The following is a 20,460-nucleotide window of genomic DNA, read 5'->3' as shown; positions in this document are numbered from 1 at the left end:
CAAGCTCTCTTTTCCTGAGGGCAGAGGGGAGTATGAGGTTGGTGACTGTAATACCATGTGTGTAAAGGCCAGGCAATTTGAAACTGTTAGTTTAAGTTGTACTTACAATTGAATTTTCTTCTTTTGTTGTTTCAGGTGGCACCTGAATAGATTATAAGTAAAAAACCACTTGTTGATACTGCAGACTGTGCTTGCTATAGCTAATGTTTCTTTTTCCTGGGTAGTCCCTTTGGGTAGTGCTTTCAAAAGCATGAAGGTCCTGTGGTCTTTTGGGGAAACATGGGCTCCTGATGTACTTTTGCAACCAGAGTTTATGGGTGTTGGGTGTTTATAAATCACATTTTGGCTGCTTTAGTGGTCATATTCCTCCTCGCCTTTGTGAATTCAGGCATGTCCTCTGTTCCAGTTTGTGAATTTAGATGACCTGTACCAGTATGAAGGTACATCCCCAGAGTGTAACAGTCTGTGTGGAGCCTTACAGTGGTCTGGTAATTCATGTTTAACATATATTAAGAGACAGATTTGACACTAGACCAGTGCTGAGCCAGCTAGGCATTTTCCAGAATGTGCGTGTGGCCAGTGGCACATGGGTGGCTTCAAAGCAAAGTATAGCATCATGAAAACAAAATATGCATGCGAGTGCCTGAACGTAGCTTGAATTTTACCCCAGCTGAGCACAGCTGGAGGTGACAGTACTGGCTGGGGAAAGGGGGACCAGGCACCCGGGTGCTCTCCTGATGGGGTACTGCAGGCTCTGACGGAGCAAGCTGCTTACCTGCGGTTCTGCATGTAAGCACATAAGCAGCTCTGAGCAGCGGGGCCCAGGAAGCCAGACACACAATGGGACATGCACCCGCGTCGGGGCTGCCTGGGGCAGGATGGCCAAATCCGCACTTGTGCTGGGGCCTGTCATGCCTCGGCATGTTTTGTGGTGCTGCTGGGACCTTGTGCCTGGAGGCTGGAGATGCCATGTGGGCGTGAGGACTGTCTGCAACCCAGGCATGATATGGTGGGGCCACAGCAGTGGCATCACTGTGGCCTCTGTGCTGGTGTGAAAGACTGAATGAGCAGCTGTGCTCCATGGCAGAGGACAGGACATTAAATGGTGTGAACGACAGCAGAGACTGCCTATTGCTTGTGTGGATGTGGGGCTCTGCAGCTGAAATGGGGCTCCTCCAGTCCAGCACTGGCGTGCATCGCTGCAACATCCAGAATTTGAGTTTTGAAGTGAAACTTTTTGCAGCCAAAGACTGGCAGATCGGTCCTACCAAACTGGCTTTGAAAAAACATGTAATTTTTAAACTGCAAGATGAGCTGAAACCTGTATAACCTGTGTTGGCAAGGAATGGCTGGTCTCATGGAGTATGGGAGGGCTGGGCTCCTGGAGATGCCTCAGGACCACCTGTGGCTCAGCATCAAAATCAGTGGATGCTCTTGCTGTTGGTGCTGGGGTGTTTTTGGAAATGTACCATGGGCACCTCTCCATGGCCTGACTCTGGGATCTTCTCCATTGTTAGGACATCCTCCATCACCAGGATATCCTTATCCCTGAGTCTGAATGCCTCCTGGCACGGCTCCCCCTCTGCTGTCCCTGCCAGCATCTCACTGCCCTCCCCACAGCCCACCTCTGTCCCCACATCCAGGGCCCTGTGGGGTCACCCTCCCTGTGAGCATCTGGGCTCTGCGGAGAGCAAAAACCAGTAGCAGAGTTGGGCTGAGCACCAGGAAGGAGGAGGAAGAGGGAGCAGGCAAGACAAGGGGGAATTTGAGGCCGTTTTCCCCTCTCTTTGGGCATCTTCTGCACTGCAGCCTTGGAAAACTCCCTGGTTTGAGGATTCAAATCCTGTTGGGGAAAGGGAGACCTTTCAGTGTTTCTACCTTTCCCCACAGTCTGATAAAACCCTCTGGAGGAAGCTGCAAGGGCCAGATGTCTGCTATACATATGACTATACCGCAGTGGGGGGAAGAAAAAAGTGCAATTAATTGGAAAATGTGTCATAAAAAAGAACAGCTGGGGAGCACAAGAGCAAATAAGGTACCTTGTGTGAGTGGCTTATGTAACAAAGTAATTAAGAATTTATAATGGTTTAATGTGTCACTAATCAAAGCTTCCATTTTTCCTCCTTACCACCTTCAAAAATTGCTATTTGAGTCTTTGTTTTCTATGTTTTTACTATAAATAGGTCTTATTAGTATTTTCACTGTTGAGGCTTTTCTGTGTTGCATTACGTGTTTGCTTTCCATATATGCTGTTTGCTCATTCAAAGGTATTAAGAAAGAAAAAACAGAATGAATGTGCAGCACTGCTCTGCATCCATGTTTTTTTTATGAATTAATCTTCTGCCTGGGTGCACACAGGCTTCAGGATTGCCCACTTTTCAAAAACTTCCACAATTCAAACATTTTATTAGTTCTTTACCATGATGGGGAAAAATTAAAAGCAGGCTTTGCTTTTAAAAATGTAAGTTTTTAGCCAAGATTTCCAATCTGGAAGATAGTGGAGTACCAGGTTTGGATTATTCTATAATAGTGCTGTTTTTTCCCCATTGTGTACTGTGCCTCCTACAAACACCACCTGTCTTCTGCATTTTGTGTAGATCTTGCTATATAGCATGAAGGAGGAGTGTCTCCTAATGCAAGTATCTCATGTTGATTCACTGCAATACAACCGTTCATCCTCTAATGGTGTGGGATTACAAAGCATTATCATGCTCAGATTGACTCAGGTAGTGCTATTTTTATTTAAGCTGCATTAAGGTATCACTGTGAATCTTTGGTCTTGCAGCGTGGGGGCAATACGATTTACTATTTTTATAAAAAATCAACATGGCTGTACGAATCCTGTCCATAGCAAGAGCTGCAAAGATTATGCATGAATGTGACAATATTTTTCCCTTTCCTCCACAGTGAGTCATTAAATTTTTAATTATCATGTAATGTCCATCATATTGGCCAGGCCTGGAATAAAATAAGAGAGTGGCTTGGCTTATGATCAGGGACTTGGTACTTGCTAGGACAAGCTTTGGTGTAAGAGGGTGAGTGTGTTTGGGGATGCTCAGTGGAGTTACCTTGGGGTACCTAGGTTTCATCCATCTGAGCTCTCACAGGGTTGTCTAATTCAAGCAAATGAGCTTGAATGTGGACATTGTACCAGCACTTGTGTCCCTGCACCTTGCTGGCTTTTCTCTTAGGCCCTGCCTCTATTAATTTAAAAAATCGTGGTAATTTGGTGTGGATCCTTTCCTCCTCTCCTCCTTACCACCCTGCAGCAGCTTGCTGCCCTGATAAAGCAAAAATAAATGTATGCCCTGGGGTTGAGGTTGGCTGAGGGGTGCAGTCAGCTATCTATGGACAGCATGTCTGTCCAGCTGCATCGCTGCGGGTTGGACAGACTGCCAGCCATTGCATTTCTAGAGGGTAAGGGAAAAAAAGCATGGCCTTTCTTGGAAAAGGAATGCAATGAGAAGTGAGGTGTGATTGATTTTTTTTTTTTTTTTTTATTTTTTTTTTTTCCTCTCAGCTGGGACAAATATTCATGTTCTGGAGTTGTTCAAAATTAATTTCCTTTGTGACAGGTCTTGGGGTTTGCAGAGTAGCGAGGAGTGACTGCTGAAAGTCAGACTGGTTTGTTTCTGGCTGTGGGTGCAAAAATGGCTTCATGGTGCCATTTTGGTGCTTTAGGAATAGCCTAGAAGAGTGTCAATGACTCAGGGATCATTTCCCACAGGTGGTTTGGATGCAGCCCCTTTCTGGGGAGCACAGTGGGAAAGACATCACCCACCCCCAACATCCCACCTCCAGGATGTGCTGGGATGTGGGGCTGCTCTGGGGCGGGGGAATACAGCACTTGGGGGGTTTCCTGGCATCTTTCTGGCCTTCGTTGACATTTGGGAGGAGATGTGATGGTTGACAGTGGTGGAGCAGCTCAGTGCTGATGTGCACATGCCTGCAGGCATCCTCCTGGGCTTGGCATTCCTCGGCAGCCCAGCTGGCAAGCAGCTTTATTGCTCTAATTGGCTCATGCACCCAAAGGCACCAGGATCCGGGTGGGAATGTAGCAGAAAAGCCCTGGGAAATGCTACCAGGAACAGCCACGGCTGTCTCTAACATGGTCCCCAGTTGTTTGTGAACATACATGGAGACACATGGGGCTTCAGCCTGCTAAAAATGCAGTGAGTGTTTCCATCTCCCTCAGACATTCATTTGAAACAGTTGTTTATTGATGTGAATTTTTACAGCATTCTCTTTAATTATCAAGAATGCAGAATAAGTTCTGATAACTACTTGATTTCTACCTTGCACAGAAAAAACCCAGTGGTGGTGGCTGGATGCTTCACAGTTCCGTGTGGGAGGCACAACACGTCCATTGGAAAGGGTGAGAAGGTGCCGTAGGTTTGCCGGTGCAGCACAGCAGCCAGCTGCTTGCAAAGGCTTTCAGTCCCGCTCCCTGCTGACCGCGGGCTGTTGCGTTAGGTGTGGAAATCTGCTGGCGAAGTCTGATCTCCGTTACACCATTTAGGGCAGATGAATGTAAATTGTTGGTTTTGCCATAATAAAATATGTGAATAATTTTGATGTGGGATGCATGCTGGGTTTCAGAATAGCCAGGCTGGAAGGCAGGGAAAATTTTTGAATGTTGATTTTGAATGTTAATTAAAAGGTTTTTTGAAGTGAAGGCTCAAAACTCCATCCTATTTTGAGGGTTTTGACCTGTCTAATAAATTTGTCTTTAAAAAGAAAAATGCCCTCCATTCATTTTACCCCTTTTTATGCTTAGTGTGTATTTTAATTTAAGTGTTTCAGTGGCAAACGTAACCATTTAACTAGCTAACCACTTATAGGCTTACAGGTCTGTGCATTTTCCTGTAGCTTCATTGCCATATTCTTGCTGTGGCCAGGGGCTTGGGCTCCTTTGCTTTATTAACTGTTCAGTTTGGGGGCTTGTTTTGGGGCTTTTTTTCATTTGGTTGCTGGGGTTTTGTTTTGTTGTTGTTGGTTTGGGTTTTTTGTTGTTGTTTACCCCAACACCACCAAGTGTTGGCTCTAAACCTGCTGTTGCGTCCAGGCACATCCCTCCTCCAGCATGATGTTCTGGTGAAGTTCCAGTGGAGCATCAGTGGGGCTGGTGGATTGCAAGTTTTTTTGTGTGTGTGAGCGAAGAGGTCTGAGCTGAGCCACTCAGTTTTGTTTTCTTCTCCCTAAGCATTCAACATGTATAAATACTGCCCTTGGGTTACCAAAAAACCTTGTCTCTTAGCAATCAAAATCTCGATTGGTCCCTTCCAGAGAGAAGCTTCCATTGCCAGGGGAAGCAGATGTGACCATCAGCCCCTTGTTGCTGTTTTCTGGGATGAAGCATCAGGATCTGCAGTTGGACTAGATGTTTGCTGCAGGTCCCTTTCAGCTGAACTCTCCTTTCTCTTCCTCCTTTCTCTTCCAGACAGGACTGGGGAGCTGAAAGAGCATGGGGATGTAGATTCCAGGTGGTATCTCCATTACTTTGGTACAGGAGGGCTGGGAAAGGTTTTTTTTTTTTTGCTCGGTGCTCCCTGTCTGTCTGTCTTACACCCTCAAGCCTGAGAATTAATTGTCTTGACTCTGATTTCATCAGCAAACGGAGCATGGTCACAAAATGCAGTGAATCTGCTGCGGTAAAACTGAAGTGGATTCAGCTACAGAATTTTCATTTCACAGAAAAAATAGTATTTGGTCATCATGTAATTTCAAGGGGAATATAATTTGACACTTTCTTCAATGAAATGCCAGGAAAAAGGTAATTTAAGAAAAATACTTCTTGTAATTTGTGGGAGAAATTTCATTTTAGGGATTTATCATCAACAGATTATTTCGTGGCGTGTCATTATTATGGCGTATATCATTAAGAGTGTGTATTGTGTTTTGTTGTTTGTTAGGTACCATTGTTACCTATATGTCAGAATGGTTCATTATCTAGTTCTGATAATTTACCTTGGAATCCCTGAAGCAGTTCGTTTCTAAGACTTTTTCTAGATTAAAATATTTCAGCATAATTCATATAGAAGGTATTTTGACACTGTAACAAGGAGCACAATAGATATGTTAATGTAAGAGTATGAAAATAGAAACTTCAGAATTCAAAACCTTGAGCAGGTTGGTTTCAAAATATGCTGGGAGTACCTTCCTTGAGTTTGCATATGCTTTTTACGTATTTTGGATCTGAGGAAAAGAGCTATTTCCTTTTCCTTTTGTTTGGGCTTTGGTTTTCATTGGTCTTTCTGTCTTAAGTTTGACGCAATATATCTGACAAACTGCTCTTCACTTGAAGGGTCAGGTAAGAGGATTGAATGGTCCCCATTCACCATTATGAAGACAGTGGGAGATGAATTTACCTGAAAAACAGCAACTGAATGGAGGATTGAGAGGTGACAGCAGGTACAAACATTTAAAAGCAGGAAGGTACTAAATGTTGAATTTTGTGGGATACCTGCGAAATGACTTCTAATTGTCCTCTTGAATCAGTGTGCTTTTAAAGATTGTAACCAGGGTCTCTGTGGAAAGGGGTTTAGTTTTCCAGGCTGTGTGGTTCTTTGGTTGTTTCTAGGCATGTACGAGCTCTGCGGTTGCATTCCCCTCCAGCCACATGCTTTTTCTGCACCCTGGGTAAAGTGTGACCTGGTAGGATGGTGCGCCTTTACCATGCTCTCCATCCCTTCCTGTGATGGCAAGGGAGTTGTTCTGTCTACTTCTAGCTAAACAAATATACAAGTTTGATTTTATTTCTCATCGCATCTCTAGCATCCTTCTCCCTTCAGCCTTCCATGCTCTGTGAGATGCCATGGTTGGTGGTGACGATGGCTCTGCCTGGAGCCACAGGCACCCAGGGCAGTGGAGCAGCACCCACGCAGAACCCAGGGTTTGTTATGCCTAAATGCAGGTCAAAACGTGCAAGAAGTGCTTTAATAAAGGGAATGTCAGCAGACCCCTGGGTACAATGATGCTGCTGCCTGCTTTCATAAATCTCAGGTTTAGGGATGACAGTTATGATGCATGGCGTTGGGAGAACGTGAAACTGCAGTCATTAAACAAAACTGGGCTTTCAAACTAATGGCAGCTGCCTAAACAGTTTTGCAGTGAAGCAGATTCCCTTAGGCTACCATTCTTCAAATAATATGGGTCTTATTGACTTTAGAAAACAAGCAGGAAAATATCTTGTTTTGGTGCAGTAGCACTGTTTTTACATTCATCCTAAAGGTCAGGCTGCTAAGTGTTTTCTAGGTTTTAAGCTGGAGGTGTTAGAAAATAATGAATGGCAACATTTCCAAATAGTTCATTTACTGTTATTCCCTTGAATTAAGCCACCTGCAATACCAAGGATTCACACCTGTTCCTAGATGGGTTTCCAAGCAAGTATGGGGACACTTTTTTCCATCCAAACTTGGCTGTGTTCAACCCAGTGGGTAGTTCTGCACAATGTCTTTGTTATACAGAATTTTATCCAAATATCTCCATCAAAATCTGTTCCAAGTCCTGCTGGTTTAAAACGATACACAATAAAGCAGCGTGTTGCCTTGTCTCCTTTGAAGGCATCATTCCCAGACAAAAGCTGGAGGCGTGAAGATGCATGTATTGCCTTTTCCTTTGTGCCAGAGAGATCCTGATAGACAAGGGTTCCCTGTCATCCAAAGTGCGTTCGTTACTTCCCTGAAGAGGCATTTCAAGAGCGTTTGGAGGTTGCAGAAGGCCAACGCATTCTCAGCTGTCCACTTTCACATCTTGCACAGCTTTTACTTTTCCCTGTCCAGGTTTGGTTTCTTCCTTAAGTCAGCATGTTATGGCTCTGTCTCCCTCCTCCTTCAGCTTGATCGGAACCCGCCATCTTTTTTCTTTCCATTTCCCCACCGCTTTTATTATGAGGAATAGGGGAGAAAGCAGAATAACCTAGACTGCGAAAGGATGCTTAACTTGGTTGTTTTGTGTCATCTCTCTTCATACCATGCACAACTCAGAGCCAGCTTCTCTCCCTATAAGCTCAGTTTCAGGCTGGAGCTGGCCTTGATTGCCGAGTAACTCCAGACTGCTGGGGTTTTTTTTGTTTTGGTTTGGTTTTTTTTGTAATTATTTTTTTAAAGCAAACAGTTCCTTTAGAAATATATGTGAAATCCATTGCAAACAGTCATATTTCACTGTGAAACCCTCCATATCACAAGATGGCGGATTACTGTTTTAATGCTCTCTAGTTTTTCTTGGAGCCCTGCAAGGCGGAGCAGAGGTTGGGAAGCATGGGCTGGAGGTCTCCTGCTGTGTTGGGGCCATTGGGTGCAGCTTTCAGAACCTGATGAGTTCTCTTCTGAACGGCCTGGTTCTCTGCAGCACTTGGCTGTCCTGTGAGACCTGGATAAAACACTGCTCCTTTCTACTAATTTTCCTTCTTTTTTGCTTCTGTAGTCTGTCTTAACCATAGATGTGTTTTCTGTGGGCAGTGCTGTGGATGAGGAGAGCTGTCTGTCTAACTACAGTGGCTGCAGCCAGGTTTACTTCTTCCTGGGGAGTATACTTGAGCCGGGAGAGGAGAGCGGAAGAATAAAAGTTAAATTAACTGTAACATGAACATTTGAACAGATGGCTGACCTTTGTAACACCAGGAACCATTTAATTTTAGAAATTTGCAGGCTATTTTAAGTTTGTCATGCTCTTTACAACCATCTGAGCATAGATACATGACACGATTTATTAGCTTACTGCAAGGCTTTTTTGCTTAATTTCGCTGCTGTTTGCAACACTGAACTTAAGGTGAAATGAGCAGGATCTGAGAGTGTTGATGGGATTGGATCCTTTTGTGCGAATGTTCTTTAAACCCCTGGAAGCTGAGGGCAGGGAGATGCTCCTGGTGGTGCTGGAAGGAGCTCAGCTCCTCCACTTTGCTTGCTGCCCCAGCAGAGCTCAGGCCTAGCATGGATGAGGGCCCTGGAACAGTTAATTGTGGACAGGGCGGAGACAAATGATCATCCTGCCCCAAATCACTTAAACGTCTTAAGGGTCTACCCTTGCCTGCCTGAATGAGCCAACTAATCTTTAGTGAGCTGCACAAGTGAGTGCTGAGCTATATATGGTATGAAGAGAGAGATGACACGAAACGATCAAATTTGCTTATCCCACCTCTCCCCAAAAAACTGTGTACTGTCTGCCTGCGTAACAGTAGAAGAACATCACTGTTGGGAGCAAACTGTTTCAGGCTGTGATGGGTTCTTCATTCTCTGGAGGCTTTTAGGTCGTGGTTGCATATCTTCTGAAAACATGAGGTGTAGGCCAAACAGGTGGTGGCTGGATGCAGAAAAGACTGGATCAGTGGTTCTGAAAACTTTTTGTGACATCATAGCAAATTTTTAGGGGCTGCACTTTGAACACTTGTGTGGCAATTTGGAAGAGCAGGATCTGCATGATGGCCATACATGAAGTCCTTGGTACTGTTCTGGAGAGCTGCTGGATAAGTCATGCTGAGGGTCTCATCTGGGATTCAGTGAGGCAAGGGTGGTGGGACAACTGTGATGTGCTTGGAAATTGTCTTTATAAGGAGTGTACTACATTAGTCCACCAAAAAGTCAAAGAAAAAAAATCTGTATCAGTGCAGTGTGTATTTCTTTTACAGAGGTCTGGTTTATCACTACAGTTGGCTTTTCTTAATTACTGCTAATGCTTCTGCAGGCTGTGCGTTTGGAGATGGAATGTGGCTGGCCCTGAGTCAGGACACAGAGGCTTTTATCGGGGCCACTCAGAGACAGGCCATCTGCAAGATGTATTTATTTTTTTACTTTTTTGTCTTCTCTAAATAAAAATGTGATGCTGTGAGAATGTCCGTTCCATCCCTATTGCTTCACTCTACAAAAGTTGCTCTTTTCTGACAAACTGTTTTAGAAAGTTATATTTGGCAAATGGCTGTTTACTTTATTCTTCTCCTATCGCTGCAGTTTGTCCACGAAACCCAAATCGGTTTGCATGCAAGCTCAGCTGTAGCTCAGTTCAGAGGAGTCTTTATACTACAGTTGTCTTCTCCTCTGTTTGCCTTTTTTTTTTTTAGCTCGTTTTCTCTCACGGTGGAGGAACAACAGGTTACTTCATATCTGACAAAGGCAAATCCAGTACCTGCAGAGCTGAGAGCTGATAGAAGCTGCAACAGCCTTGTGGTTGGGTTTCCTTGCTTACCCCAAGTGTTGGAGCTTCAACATTCTTGTCATCATGCAACTTTAACACAGAGCACAGTGAGGATTAGCTTTGCAGAAGTGAGTTTGTTCTGTCTGCAGAAAACCATATGAAGCTCCACAAAGGAGCAGTGGCCCATGTTGGTTCCCCAAGTTCTGCTGGCTCAGGTCTTTGGCCAACAGGGGAGATTTCTTCATTATTAGCTTCAGCAAATTGGCTTGTCAGGAGCAGACTTGGGAAAAGTAGCATGTGCCCAGGGGGGTAGTGGAGTCTCCTACTCTGGAGACATTCAAAACCCACCTGGACACCTTCCTGTGTAACCTCATCTAGGTATTCCTGCTCCAGCAGGGGGATTGGACTAGATGATCTTTCGAGGTCCCTTCTAATCCCTGACGTTCTGTGATTCTGTGTTGTGGGGTTTTGTTTGGTTTGGTTTTGTTTTCAGAAAAGTGATTTCTTTGGGTTTGGTGCCCTTTCTGAAATGGACTTACCTTCTTGAGACACTGAGATTTGTTTTAGAAATAAAGTATTCCATTATAGAGCTCAGTGCAAAATTGTGCTGTTCAAATCACTGGGGCAAAAGCGAGAGTCCCTCAGTGTCACCGGTTGTTGCAGGGTTTTTCTTAAACTGATAAATTTAATGCTGTTCCTGGCAAAGCGAGTTTAATCAAGGCTGGAAATGCTTTGCCCGTACTTACTGTGACATAACTCAGCTTTGGCCATCCTAGCCTAGGAATGGTGTTTCTGGAGAAAGTTAGAGCATAAGGACTGCAGTTATAAAGGGAATTGCAATTATAAAAGCAAGAGAGCAAACAGTTGTTTATCATCTATAAAAATTAAAACTCATTACTGTTGGGTTTGCCTCCCTTGCCTTATGGTTTTCTCATTAGAAGCAGTTTCTGTAAATACCATCTCTTTCTTTTCCCTTGGAGAGATCTCAAATTGCTGGGCTGGAATTGTTGTCTGGGTAATCAATAAACTTTAATCTACATGACAGGTTTTTTTCCTTGAAGTTGGTTCTTTCTGTACTGGAGATAACATGTCTAAGGCAAATGTAAAATGAAGAAGGGTTAGATTTGACTTGACTCACTCTTACTATGTGCTTTAACAATTTTGAATATGAATGTCTTCCAAAATAATTAAGGTTATTGCTAAGTGGATGATAAATGATTAATTTACTAGCAGACAGCAAGTGCAGTTGTCTTTGAAACAATTTTTGAGCCTCTTCCCTGCTGTTCTTTATCTGCAAGGTTTGTTTAAAGATAAGACACTGACAGTAAAATAAATTGTGATTTGTAGCCTGGTTCTTTTTCAGTCTACACCTTTGCTTCAGCGTTGCACTTGTGTCTTGCACTGAAAACTGTTTTATGAAAGGTGTTTGAAGTCTTCCCTGAGCCAGAACAACTTTCAGTCTTGTATTTCATTTGAGGCATATGCTTGAATTATCATGGGGTTGTCTGGATTTATTAGTGCACTTAGATGTATGCTTAATCAGGGTGAATAACAATGCTTGAGAGCTTTTGTTGATGGGAGGTCACCAGTGCTCTTCTTTGTAAGTTGGTGGCATCACATGCAGGGCATGTGAAAATATCCATCATTTGACTATCTGGAGTAGTCCTTGTATTGGGAATACCTGCTTACATCCTGGTTTTCTTCTCGGAAGATCTTCCTTTTGGTTATGGGGTGCAGAGGGAGAACCTCCCAGCTCTTAGTTAAGGAGCTGAATCGGCAGCTGAATTTAGGGAGATGACTAAACACTTTAAAATGCAATGATTTGTGAGAGGAAAAGGCAAGACTTTAGAAAATACTCCAGTTTAGTTCGTCATACATTCTAAAAACTTGTACATTCTGAACCTTTTTACAGCAAGAAGTCATAACGCTACATACCACGTTGCATCATAACAGCCAACTGTTGATGCTGTGGACTTGTGTGTGTGCTAATGCTGGTTCTAATTGTCTTTCTGTTTGAGGAGGTGTCCTCACAGTATCTCCTCAGGTTAGAGGTTAAGCTGTTTCTCATTACTTTGAGTAGCAATGGTATGTTTGGTTGTATGCCCAGCTGAGCCAGCTTGGAGGTGGTGAGCAGCAGTGGAGCTGGGCATAAGTCATGGAGTTACTCAAATAGCTTCTTACTCTTTCTGTAAGTTGTTCTGGTTAATCATATTATAATAAAATGTAATAATAATTCTGGACAATAAGGTTGTGATGGCAATTCTGTTGTCGCACAGGTTTTCAGTTTAACTCTCAATGAAGTGCAGGCACAAAGCCAATGACTGCATGTACGGTTGAGTACTGGCTTGATGGAGCTACAGATCAGATTGCACCCATGGTATGGGTGTGAAGATGCTGAAGGAAGGCACCGAGGGTGGTCTTTTGTGTGGCTGCTGAGGGGTGGAGCTACAGGTGGCAATTAATCTCATTTAACCTTATTTTTAAGATAGTTTCTCCACGGATCATGAGACTCTCTCATCATCATGTTATTTAGGTTTCTCCGTGAGTAGGTGATGGTCAGCAGTTTTCAAAATAGCGGATTTCACGAAGCTTGTTGATTGCAAAGCCCAATTTTGTGCTGTTGCATTGAGCGGCGAGTAGACTTCCAGCCTCAACAAGCAAACAAACAGGTCCCCTCTTGGGTGCTTGCCCTGCTGAGAGGCTGTTCACCTCCCTCCATTGCCCCACTTTCAGTTTTAACTTAGAGGCTGTTTAATAGTTCGGTGTTTTTTTGTCAGTGCTATGGCTTTTTTTCCAGTAACAGCAAAAGCTCCTCTCCCTTCTCATGCTTTTCATTTTAAGATGCATCAGCCAAGTGCTACTAATCTGCCAGTCTCCTTTTTTTTTTTTTTAATTTGTATTGCTGAAGAACAGTTTGATCTGTGCTCTTTATTTTCATTTGCATGATCTAATTCAACTTGACTTTGGCAATTTCTCTTTACTCTTTTGCTTCCTTACCCGCTGACACAGCTGCCTTTGCTGAGCAGCCCTTCCTTTCTATTCCTCACAGGCACTCTGCTTAGTCCTAAAATCCCTTTTTTGGTGATTGTTTCTCCAGTTAGATTAGTAATCATTCCCTAGATGTTTCCCCCACTTTGCTTGGATTTATAAGTACCAACTCTTTCATCTTTTTTTTTTTTTTTTCTTAATCTTTACCATAAAGATATTACAAGTTTCTTGCAAGTGTGTCCTTGAGCACTTTAGTCTGGTTGCCTTCCATGCCAAGTTCGTTTGATTCCTTAAAGCTTATGGGAAATTGAAAATATTAATTTATATGTTTCACTTCAGAGTATTTTACCTAAAACACCTCTGCATGATTACAATTGCTTTCAGAGTTAATTTCTGTGAGCACTCTACAGCTACTTAAAGTGTCTAGATTAGTATCGCCCTTTCCTAGTTCAGCAGCTGGAGGATTACAACTGCTGTCTGCTGCTTCCAGGAATGTCTGTGGTCAGCTCTTAACGTTAATAGTAGGTTCTTCAATTGAATATTTTGGGAAGTTACAGCCCCACAATAAGATAAGCCCTGTTAGCACTTCTATCTTGCCGTGGACCTTACAGTCTGTACTGCACTCCCACACAAACTCAGTAGGGTGTAGGACAGCCCGTGCTGTTGTCCCTCCTTCTCCCAAGCAGTGTGGACCCCACAGCACCATAGGCCAGCCATGACTGCCGTCCTCCTGAGTTCCTTCTCCTTCTGCTTCCTGACTTTTCCGTTGCATTGCCCTGGCTGCCAGTATCAGTATGTTAATTTTTGATCTTGTTTTCTTACTCATCATCTGTGAATTTCTGGTTAATTATCTACCATCGTATCTGACTGCTGCTATTGATGGTAACATGCTCTTTGTTCTCCTAAGTTTGGATGATAATTTGAGCTTTTTTGTCCACATTTACCAATCCCCCTGTCTGTTTATTAAAACCAGATGTGGGAATTAACTGATTTTCCTGATTATTCTCTCTCTAGAGTTTTGTGTGTGTGTTTAGTTTAAAGTGCTCAGCTGTGCCTGTTGTGATCACAGAAGGCCATCTATTATCAATGGAGGAATGTCCTTTTTCCATGAATGCCTCTGGTAGTGGAACACCCTAAAACCTCACTTACACTGTCAGTTCTTGAACTATATGCATGACATTAACTTGTAATAGCTTTTCCTTCCTTTTGTAGCATGGAAAGAAAGTCCCTGGGGATAATGCTCGGAGACCACGCATGGTCTCCCCAGGCTGTCTCAATAGCCTAGAGGGAGGCAGGCATCACCAGTGAGCATCTAAAACAGGCTCCTGCTCCAAATTGCTTTCCTAGTCCACTTCTCCCACTGGCAGAGGGTTTGTCCTCTTCTGGGCTAAATTTAGTCCTGGGCCTTTGTCCATGCCTGTGGTTGAGTTCTCCATGTGCATTCTGAGGGCACTTTGTCTCTCACTAGAAGGCCAAAGATAAACCTCACAGGGAACAAGGAACTGTAATACTCTGAATAATAAGGACCACATAAAATAGTGTGAGTAAAGAGAGACATGAGGACAGCACGGTGGAACAGCAAGGGGCTGCTGGAAATGGAGATGGAGAAGCAGAGTATGGTGGGGAAAAGTCAGGCCCCCAACACATGAGCTGTGTGGCTTTGCAATCAGAAGCAGCTGGAAGACTTTAATGGTGTGAAGACATCTTGAAGCATCGCTCTAGTGGGAAGAATGAGCCCAGATTGCTGTGTCTACAGAGAGCGATTGTTTTATTTCCCATTAAGAGGGTAGACGCAAAATCGGATTTCCACTCTGAGTTGTCTTATATTTTTAGCCTGTGATTGGATTGCAAATGCACACTGGATATTTACATTTGTGGAAGCAGGCTCTGGTGCTGTCGTCTTAACCAGGATTCAAGTTAATTTGCTGAGCTTCCAGATGGGAGCCATTTGTTTATCTATTACAAATTTGCAGGAATGCTTAATTTAATCTAGATTTTCTAGCTCAGTACTTTGCCTATTCTGACATTCAAGCATTTTTACCTCCCCTTCTCCTTTTTTTTTTTCCTTCTTCCCCTTGAGCTGAATTATCCACTTGTGCAGGATAAAGAAAATGGATTTTGCAGAAGGAGCCACCTGTCTGTCATCCATCCTGTGTGGAAGCAGATTGTCCTTCCATCTCCTGTAGAAGGTTTCCTAAGAGGAGACTTAAGAGCAGGGCATAGTTGGTGGAGCTTCTTAGCCCTGTTTCACATGTTTTCTTGAGGCTTATTAAATTTTGTTAGCTTCTTTATTTTAAACTATTTAATGATCACCTTATTCTGGTCTAGTACATGTGCTGAATAAAGATTACATTAAAATACTGACTCCCTTTTGTAGGTAGGTAAGGATATTTGTAAGGGGAGGCTCATAATTTTCTGTAGCAACATTCAGCCTCCAGTGCATTGAGTGATTTTTGACTGTATTATAGGCATTCCTTTAACAAAAGTTTAAACTGCATGTCTCTTTACAATCGCTTCTGCCTAGGGCTCTTAAATAGCCATTCATACACTATGTATGTCATTGCTGTGGTGTGCAGTACATGATGAAGAAGCAGATGCGGTGCACACAGGTACGGTTAGCTCACAAGCCAGACCCTTTCTTCATTACTGCATTTTCCGTAACAGTTAAGACCATGGTAGGAAAAAATGATGCATCATGGTTTTGCTGCTTTAGTTTCAGAATGAGTGTATTGAACCAGCTTGAGGTCAACCTTATTATTTCTTCTTCTTGTGTTACGAATTGCCAGTGCTCCCAATATCCAAACCCGATCCCAGAGAAAAACAGAAGTGCTGCATGAAGGAACTGCAGCACTAAGCCCCAGAGACGTAAAGTGCCCACAGCGACAAGCGTGCTTCAGAGCTTGTCCTAAGCAAGCCAGGTCAGTGACCTGCAATACTTAACACACGGATGGGCATTTACAATTATCCTGCCTGGTTCCTGTGTTGCTTGTGCTCATGCAGCAGTGGAAGGAAGCTTGGGTTGGTAGGAAATACACAATATGAAACTGTCTGACTTCTTTCCTAGCCCAGGATTGTTGCCTGTGAGGCAGCGATGCTGGGAGTGATGTGGTAAGGTACCAGAAGTCATCTTTTTTTTTCTGCACCTCTACAACATAAAGTCGTGCTGCCTCCTGGTCTGTGGCTCAGCCCCCAGGGTTTCAAGGTGATGTTTTCAGCCACATGTTGCTCAACCCTTGCAACGACGGAGCAAAGTTAAGTATTTGGCTACGTGGTCAGGAGACTCTGGCTGCGCACTTCTGGTATAAATAGTCCTTGGTACTTTTTCGTTTTGGGGATGAAAGCATAGGTATCGGGTTTTTGCCCCCAGGGCAAATGAGCAGATGGGTTTTGAAGTATTTTATTAGGTGATGGAGACTAGGTTCTGGAAGATGGATAGTGGAGATTAAGTGATGCTGCGGTTGTGCCTGGGAAGGCAGGCAGGAGCTCGGCAGTGCAGCCCAGCCCTGGGATGGAGGGCAGGGGTACATCTTGTATGTGACTGAAGCGCCGAAGCACAACCTGGACCTGATTCTGAGCACCGCTGGCAGGCTGTGAAACACCACAAACAGGGTGTGGTGGAAGTGATACAGTAAAATACTATTTGGCTAACAGTGTTCAGGTCAGCATCTCAGGTTAACAGACAGTAACCCAGACAGACTGGGAAGTTATTTGAAATTAAATAAGTGGAGCTATCATATGTATTTTATTAGACCATTGTTTTCTGTCTTACTCTACCACTGTAAAAAAGAGTGAATATAAGGAGTAAGAATCATAGAATAGTTTGGTTTGGAAGGGACCTTCAAAGCTCATCTAGTCCAACCCCCTGTAATGAGCAGGGACATCTTCAACCAGATCAGGTTGCTCAGAGCCCCATCCAGCCTGGCCTGGAATGTCTCCAGGGATGGGGCATCTACCACCTCTCTGGGCAACCTGGGCCAGTGTTCCACCACCCTCATTCTAAAAAAATTCTTCATTATGTGCAGCCTAAATTTTCCCTCTTTTAGTTTGAAACCGTTATCCCTTGTTCTGTTGCAGCAGGCCTTCCTAAAATGTCTGTCCCCATCTTTCCTATAGACCTCTTTTAAGTACTGAAAGTCTGCAATTAGTTCTCCCTGGGGGAGAGAAAGCAGCAGCACTGGTATTATTAATAGAAACAGAAGATTCTATAATGTAACCATGAGATAAGGTTGTTACATAGAAATGATCCCTGGATGCTTTCTCCCTGTCATGCTGTACATGCAGACTTTTATGCGTTTCTCACAGCCTCCTCCTGCTTTAGTGTGACCAGGACACTGAAAACATGGGGTTATCCCCATGCTCCCCCACTCGCAGCACTGTACGATGTGCATGTGGTGTGAAAATTGCTCGGCGAGACTGCACAAGCTGGTCTGGGCTACCTGGCAAATCCTATTAAGTCAGGAGTGTCAATACTGTGTGTACAACTTTGCTTGAGAGGAGGCTATTTATAGCTGCGGTAAGAGTCTTGTGTGCACAGGGCTTTTCTCTCACACCTTACCAGGGACCTTGGCAGGTTCGCCGTCCCCTTTGCCTGCTCACCAGCTTGGGTGCCCGACCTCTGAGAGGACCATCGTTCTAGCTGGAAATCCTGGTCATCTTCTAAGGCCATCTGAGGGCCATTGTGGAGGAGGAGGTTGTGATTTTTCTGACTGCCTCTCTGTATGGCATCTCCTCCTCTCCTGGCTTGCTGGGTTCAGTGGTTCGGCTGTCAGGGCATGTGGTGCTCCACCATCACCATGAGCACTGTGATGGGAAGGAGGAGGGATGCCATATATGTCAGCAATGTCATTAAACTTCTCAAGCTCTTCTTGGTGAGATGAGCGAACTTTCTGAAATGTTTTGGGGTAAAATGCATAGGATTTGGAGTTTGGGGGGACTGAATGTGGCAGAGCTGCAGGGGCAGGGTAACAAAGAGATATGCTTGGTCTTTGTGGGAAGGATGATTTTTGCACCCCATTGGCGATGTCAGTTTGTGGGTTTGGGGTCTGGCTGGGGAGATAGGAAGACTTACCTATAAGAAGTTTCCAGCCTGGCGTAATCCAGTGGTGGAGCGAGGAACTCCTTTGTGAGCATACATTCACAGTCTGGTTTGAGGCTTTGGCATTTGGTGAGCACACTAATGATATGTTAAGGAACTGCCACTAATCGAGTTTTAAAATAACACAGCATTAATGGAGCACAAACAGCAAGGACTGGTGAGAAGATGTTCCTTCCCACAGCTGGCCCAGGCTGGGGTCCCCCCGTCGCCATGAGTCCACCAGTGTTGCTGTGGAACATAAACAAACGTGTTAATAAAGCTTATGAGCTTTCTGCATGCTTACATCAAGTGAGTTGATTATAGGGACTGTTTATGTTTTTTTTTATATTCTTATTGGGAGCCATTTGTCTGTCTACATGGAAATCGGATTAGCTGAGAATTGCTATCTCTCTGGTATATGTTGACCTATAAAGTGAAGGATGCAGCAATAAACACAGTCTATTAGGCTGCTGGGGAAGTCTGTAGGTTTCTTTGGACGTTGGAAAGGAGAATTCTCAACCCTTAAATGTCTTTCCTTTGGGAACTTGCCCATGTTTGGCTTGGGGGGACGGGGGGGGTCTGTGTCAGCATCCCTCGCAGGGACTGGCAACCCATTTCAGACCACTGGTGCTGCTTTCCACTGCTGGAAATCTGGGGTCTGGGTGTCAGGGGGTCTCTGTGCCCACCCCAGTGGTGAGCTGAGAAGGAGCTGCCTTACTACGGGTTGTCTTGTGCAGGAAGGGAGCAGGATGCTGGTGTCACTGCAGCCACAAATCTGCCCCATCAGCGGAGCAGTGCAGCAAAGCCTTGGGCAGCAGGAAAGATTCCACTTTGGTAGACAAAGGTAATAGGGAGTTGTCGCTGACTGTGGTGATTCTGTGGCGCTTCCTGGAATTGAGTGTGATGCTCCTTGCAGAGTGCGATTCGTTAGTTAAGTAGGTTTAAATTCAAGACTCTTTCAGGGTACGAGGACACAGCACGAGGCTTTCCCTTTGCCCACCAAATGCAACTCCCCACTGCTCTGCGCAAAATAAATTCCAGTTTTTAAGCAGGAGAACACTTACACCCGGCACCAGGCACCTCAGTGTGTTGCTGGAGTGTGTTAAATCAGCACTGTGCACAATTAGATAAAGCATGGACGAGGTAACTTGACACCTGCAACCTTGCAGCAACTTTTGTGAAATGTCTTCAGTGTAGCAAAAGCCCAGGACTCTTCTCACGAATATCCTCTTGTTTTCTCTTAATTACAACAAGAGATTGAAGTTTCTGTTATCAGTGTAGGAAAAACTGCAGGCAATAAGGCAAGCAGAGGCTGTGGAAGGCTTTACCCGCTGTAGTGAAGCGTTCAGGATGCCACTACAAACATCACACGGGGTGAGGTGGTTTGGGGTAGCAGAGTGGTGCTGCTCACATCCCCATCCTCACATCCCCAAAAGATCCATCCAGGACAGGATACAGGTATATTTTTAGCACTCTTTTGGCAAGACGATTTCAGCTGCTTGATCAGGGTGGATCTGGGCTGCAGCGTGTGTGAACAGCGTGTCAGCGTGCAGCCTGCCCCAGTCCCTTCTGCGCGCCCCGACACATTGACCTGTTTTGAAAACCTAGTCTAGCTGATTGAGATGGGTGGCCGAGAGGGCTGGGTGAGAGTGAAGCAGGGGGTGGTTGTTAGCTAATGTAATCTGCTATCCTAAAGCCACCCTGTATCTTACCACGTGTTGTTCGGGTTGGACTGGAAAAAGATGTTCCATGTCAGCTCTGCTTTTTGAAACACAAAAAAAATATTTGCCAGCCTTTCCAAAAGATTTTGTAATTAATTGAGGTATCTTCAAGGCTGCACTGAATCTACTTTTTATGCTAGCATAGAAGACCACTGAGTGGTTGGAGTGACCAAACTATTTTAGCTTCCACCTTTGCATATTCACAAACATATTATTATTAGTATTATTGTTGAGATTGTGGAGCAAACTTACGTCTTCAAGTCCTGTAGTGCTTGAAGCTGTCTACTCCATCCCTGAGCTGCTGTGTAATGGCATACCCACCAAATTTTTCTTGTCTTGGAGGTAAAAAAATCAGGAGTGAGATAATAAAAATGAGGCAGATGCCTTTTTATGATTTCAGGTGGCTTTGTTTTATCTCTTGAGTTTGCTTTCATCAAAATGATGACTTACACTTACCTAATCAGTATGGTATCCAGCTAAGAGTGAAGGCATTTTTCTGCCTGGGATGAGACATTACAGGTGACATCAGGGTGGTGCAGAGCTGGCGTG

At 44.3% G+C, this 20,460-nt stretch overlaps 1 protein-coding gene across 12 annotated transcripts in view; it reads left to right on the top strand.

Moving 5' to 3' along the window:
- The window catches only part of HPCAL1 (hippocalcin like 1), a 66,400-nt gene that overhangs the window by 17,962 nt on the left and 27,978 nt on the right, over nucleotides 1-20,460 (top strand). The window contains exon 1 of one of the 12 annotated variants that reach the window (XM_065055926.1): nucleotides 6,310-6,411. The exons of the other annotated variants lie outside the window; for them this stretch is intronic. The gene's annotated coding sequence lies outside the window, so the exon portion shown is untranslated. Of the gene's footprint in view, nucleotides 1-6,309; nucleotides 6,412-20,460 lie in introns of those variants that run through there. 12 annotated transcript variants of the gene reach the window in all.

The sequence above is a fragment of the Columba livia genome, chromosome 3, assembly GCF_036013475.1.
Source record: "Columba livia isolate bColLiv1 breed racing homer chromosome 3, bColLiv1.pat.W.v2, whole genome shotgun sequence".
NCBI classification, from domain to species: domain Eukaryota; kingdom Metazoa; phylum Chordata; class Aves; order Columbiformes; family Columbidae; genus Columba; species Columba livia.
Note: the sequence above shows the minus strand (reverse complement) of the source record. Positions and strands in the feature narration are given on the sequence as shown.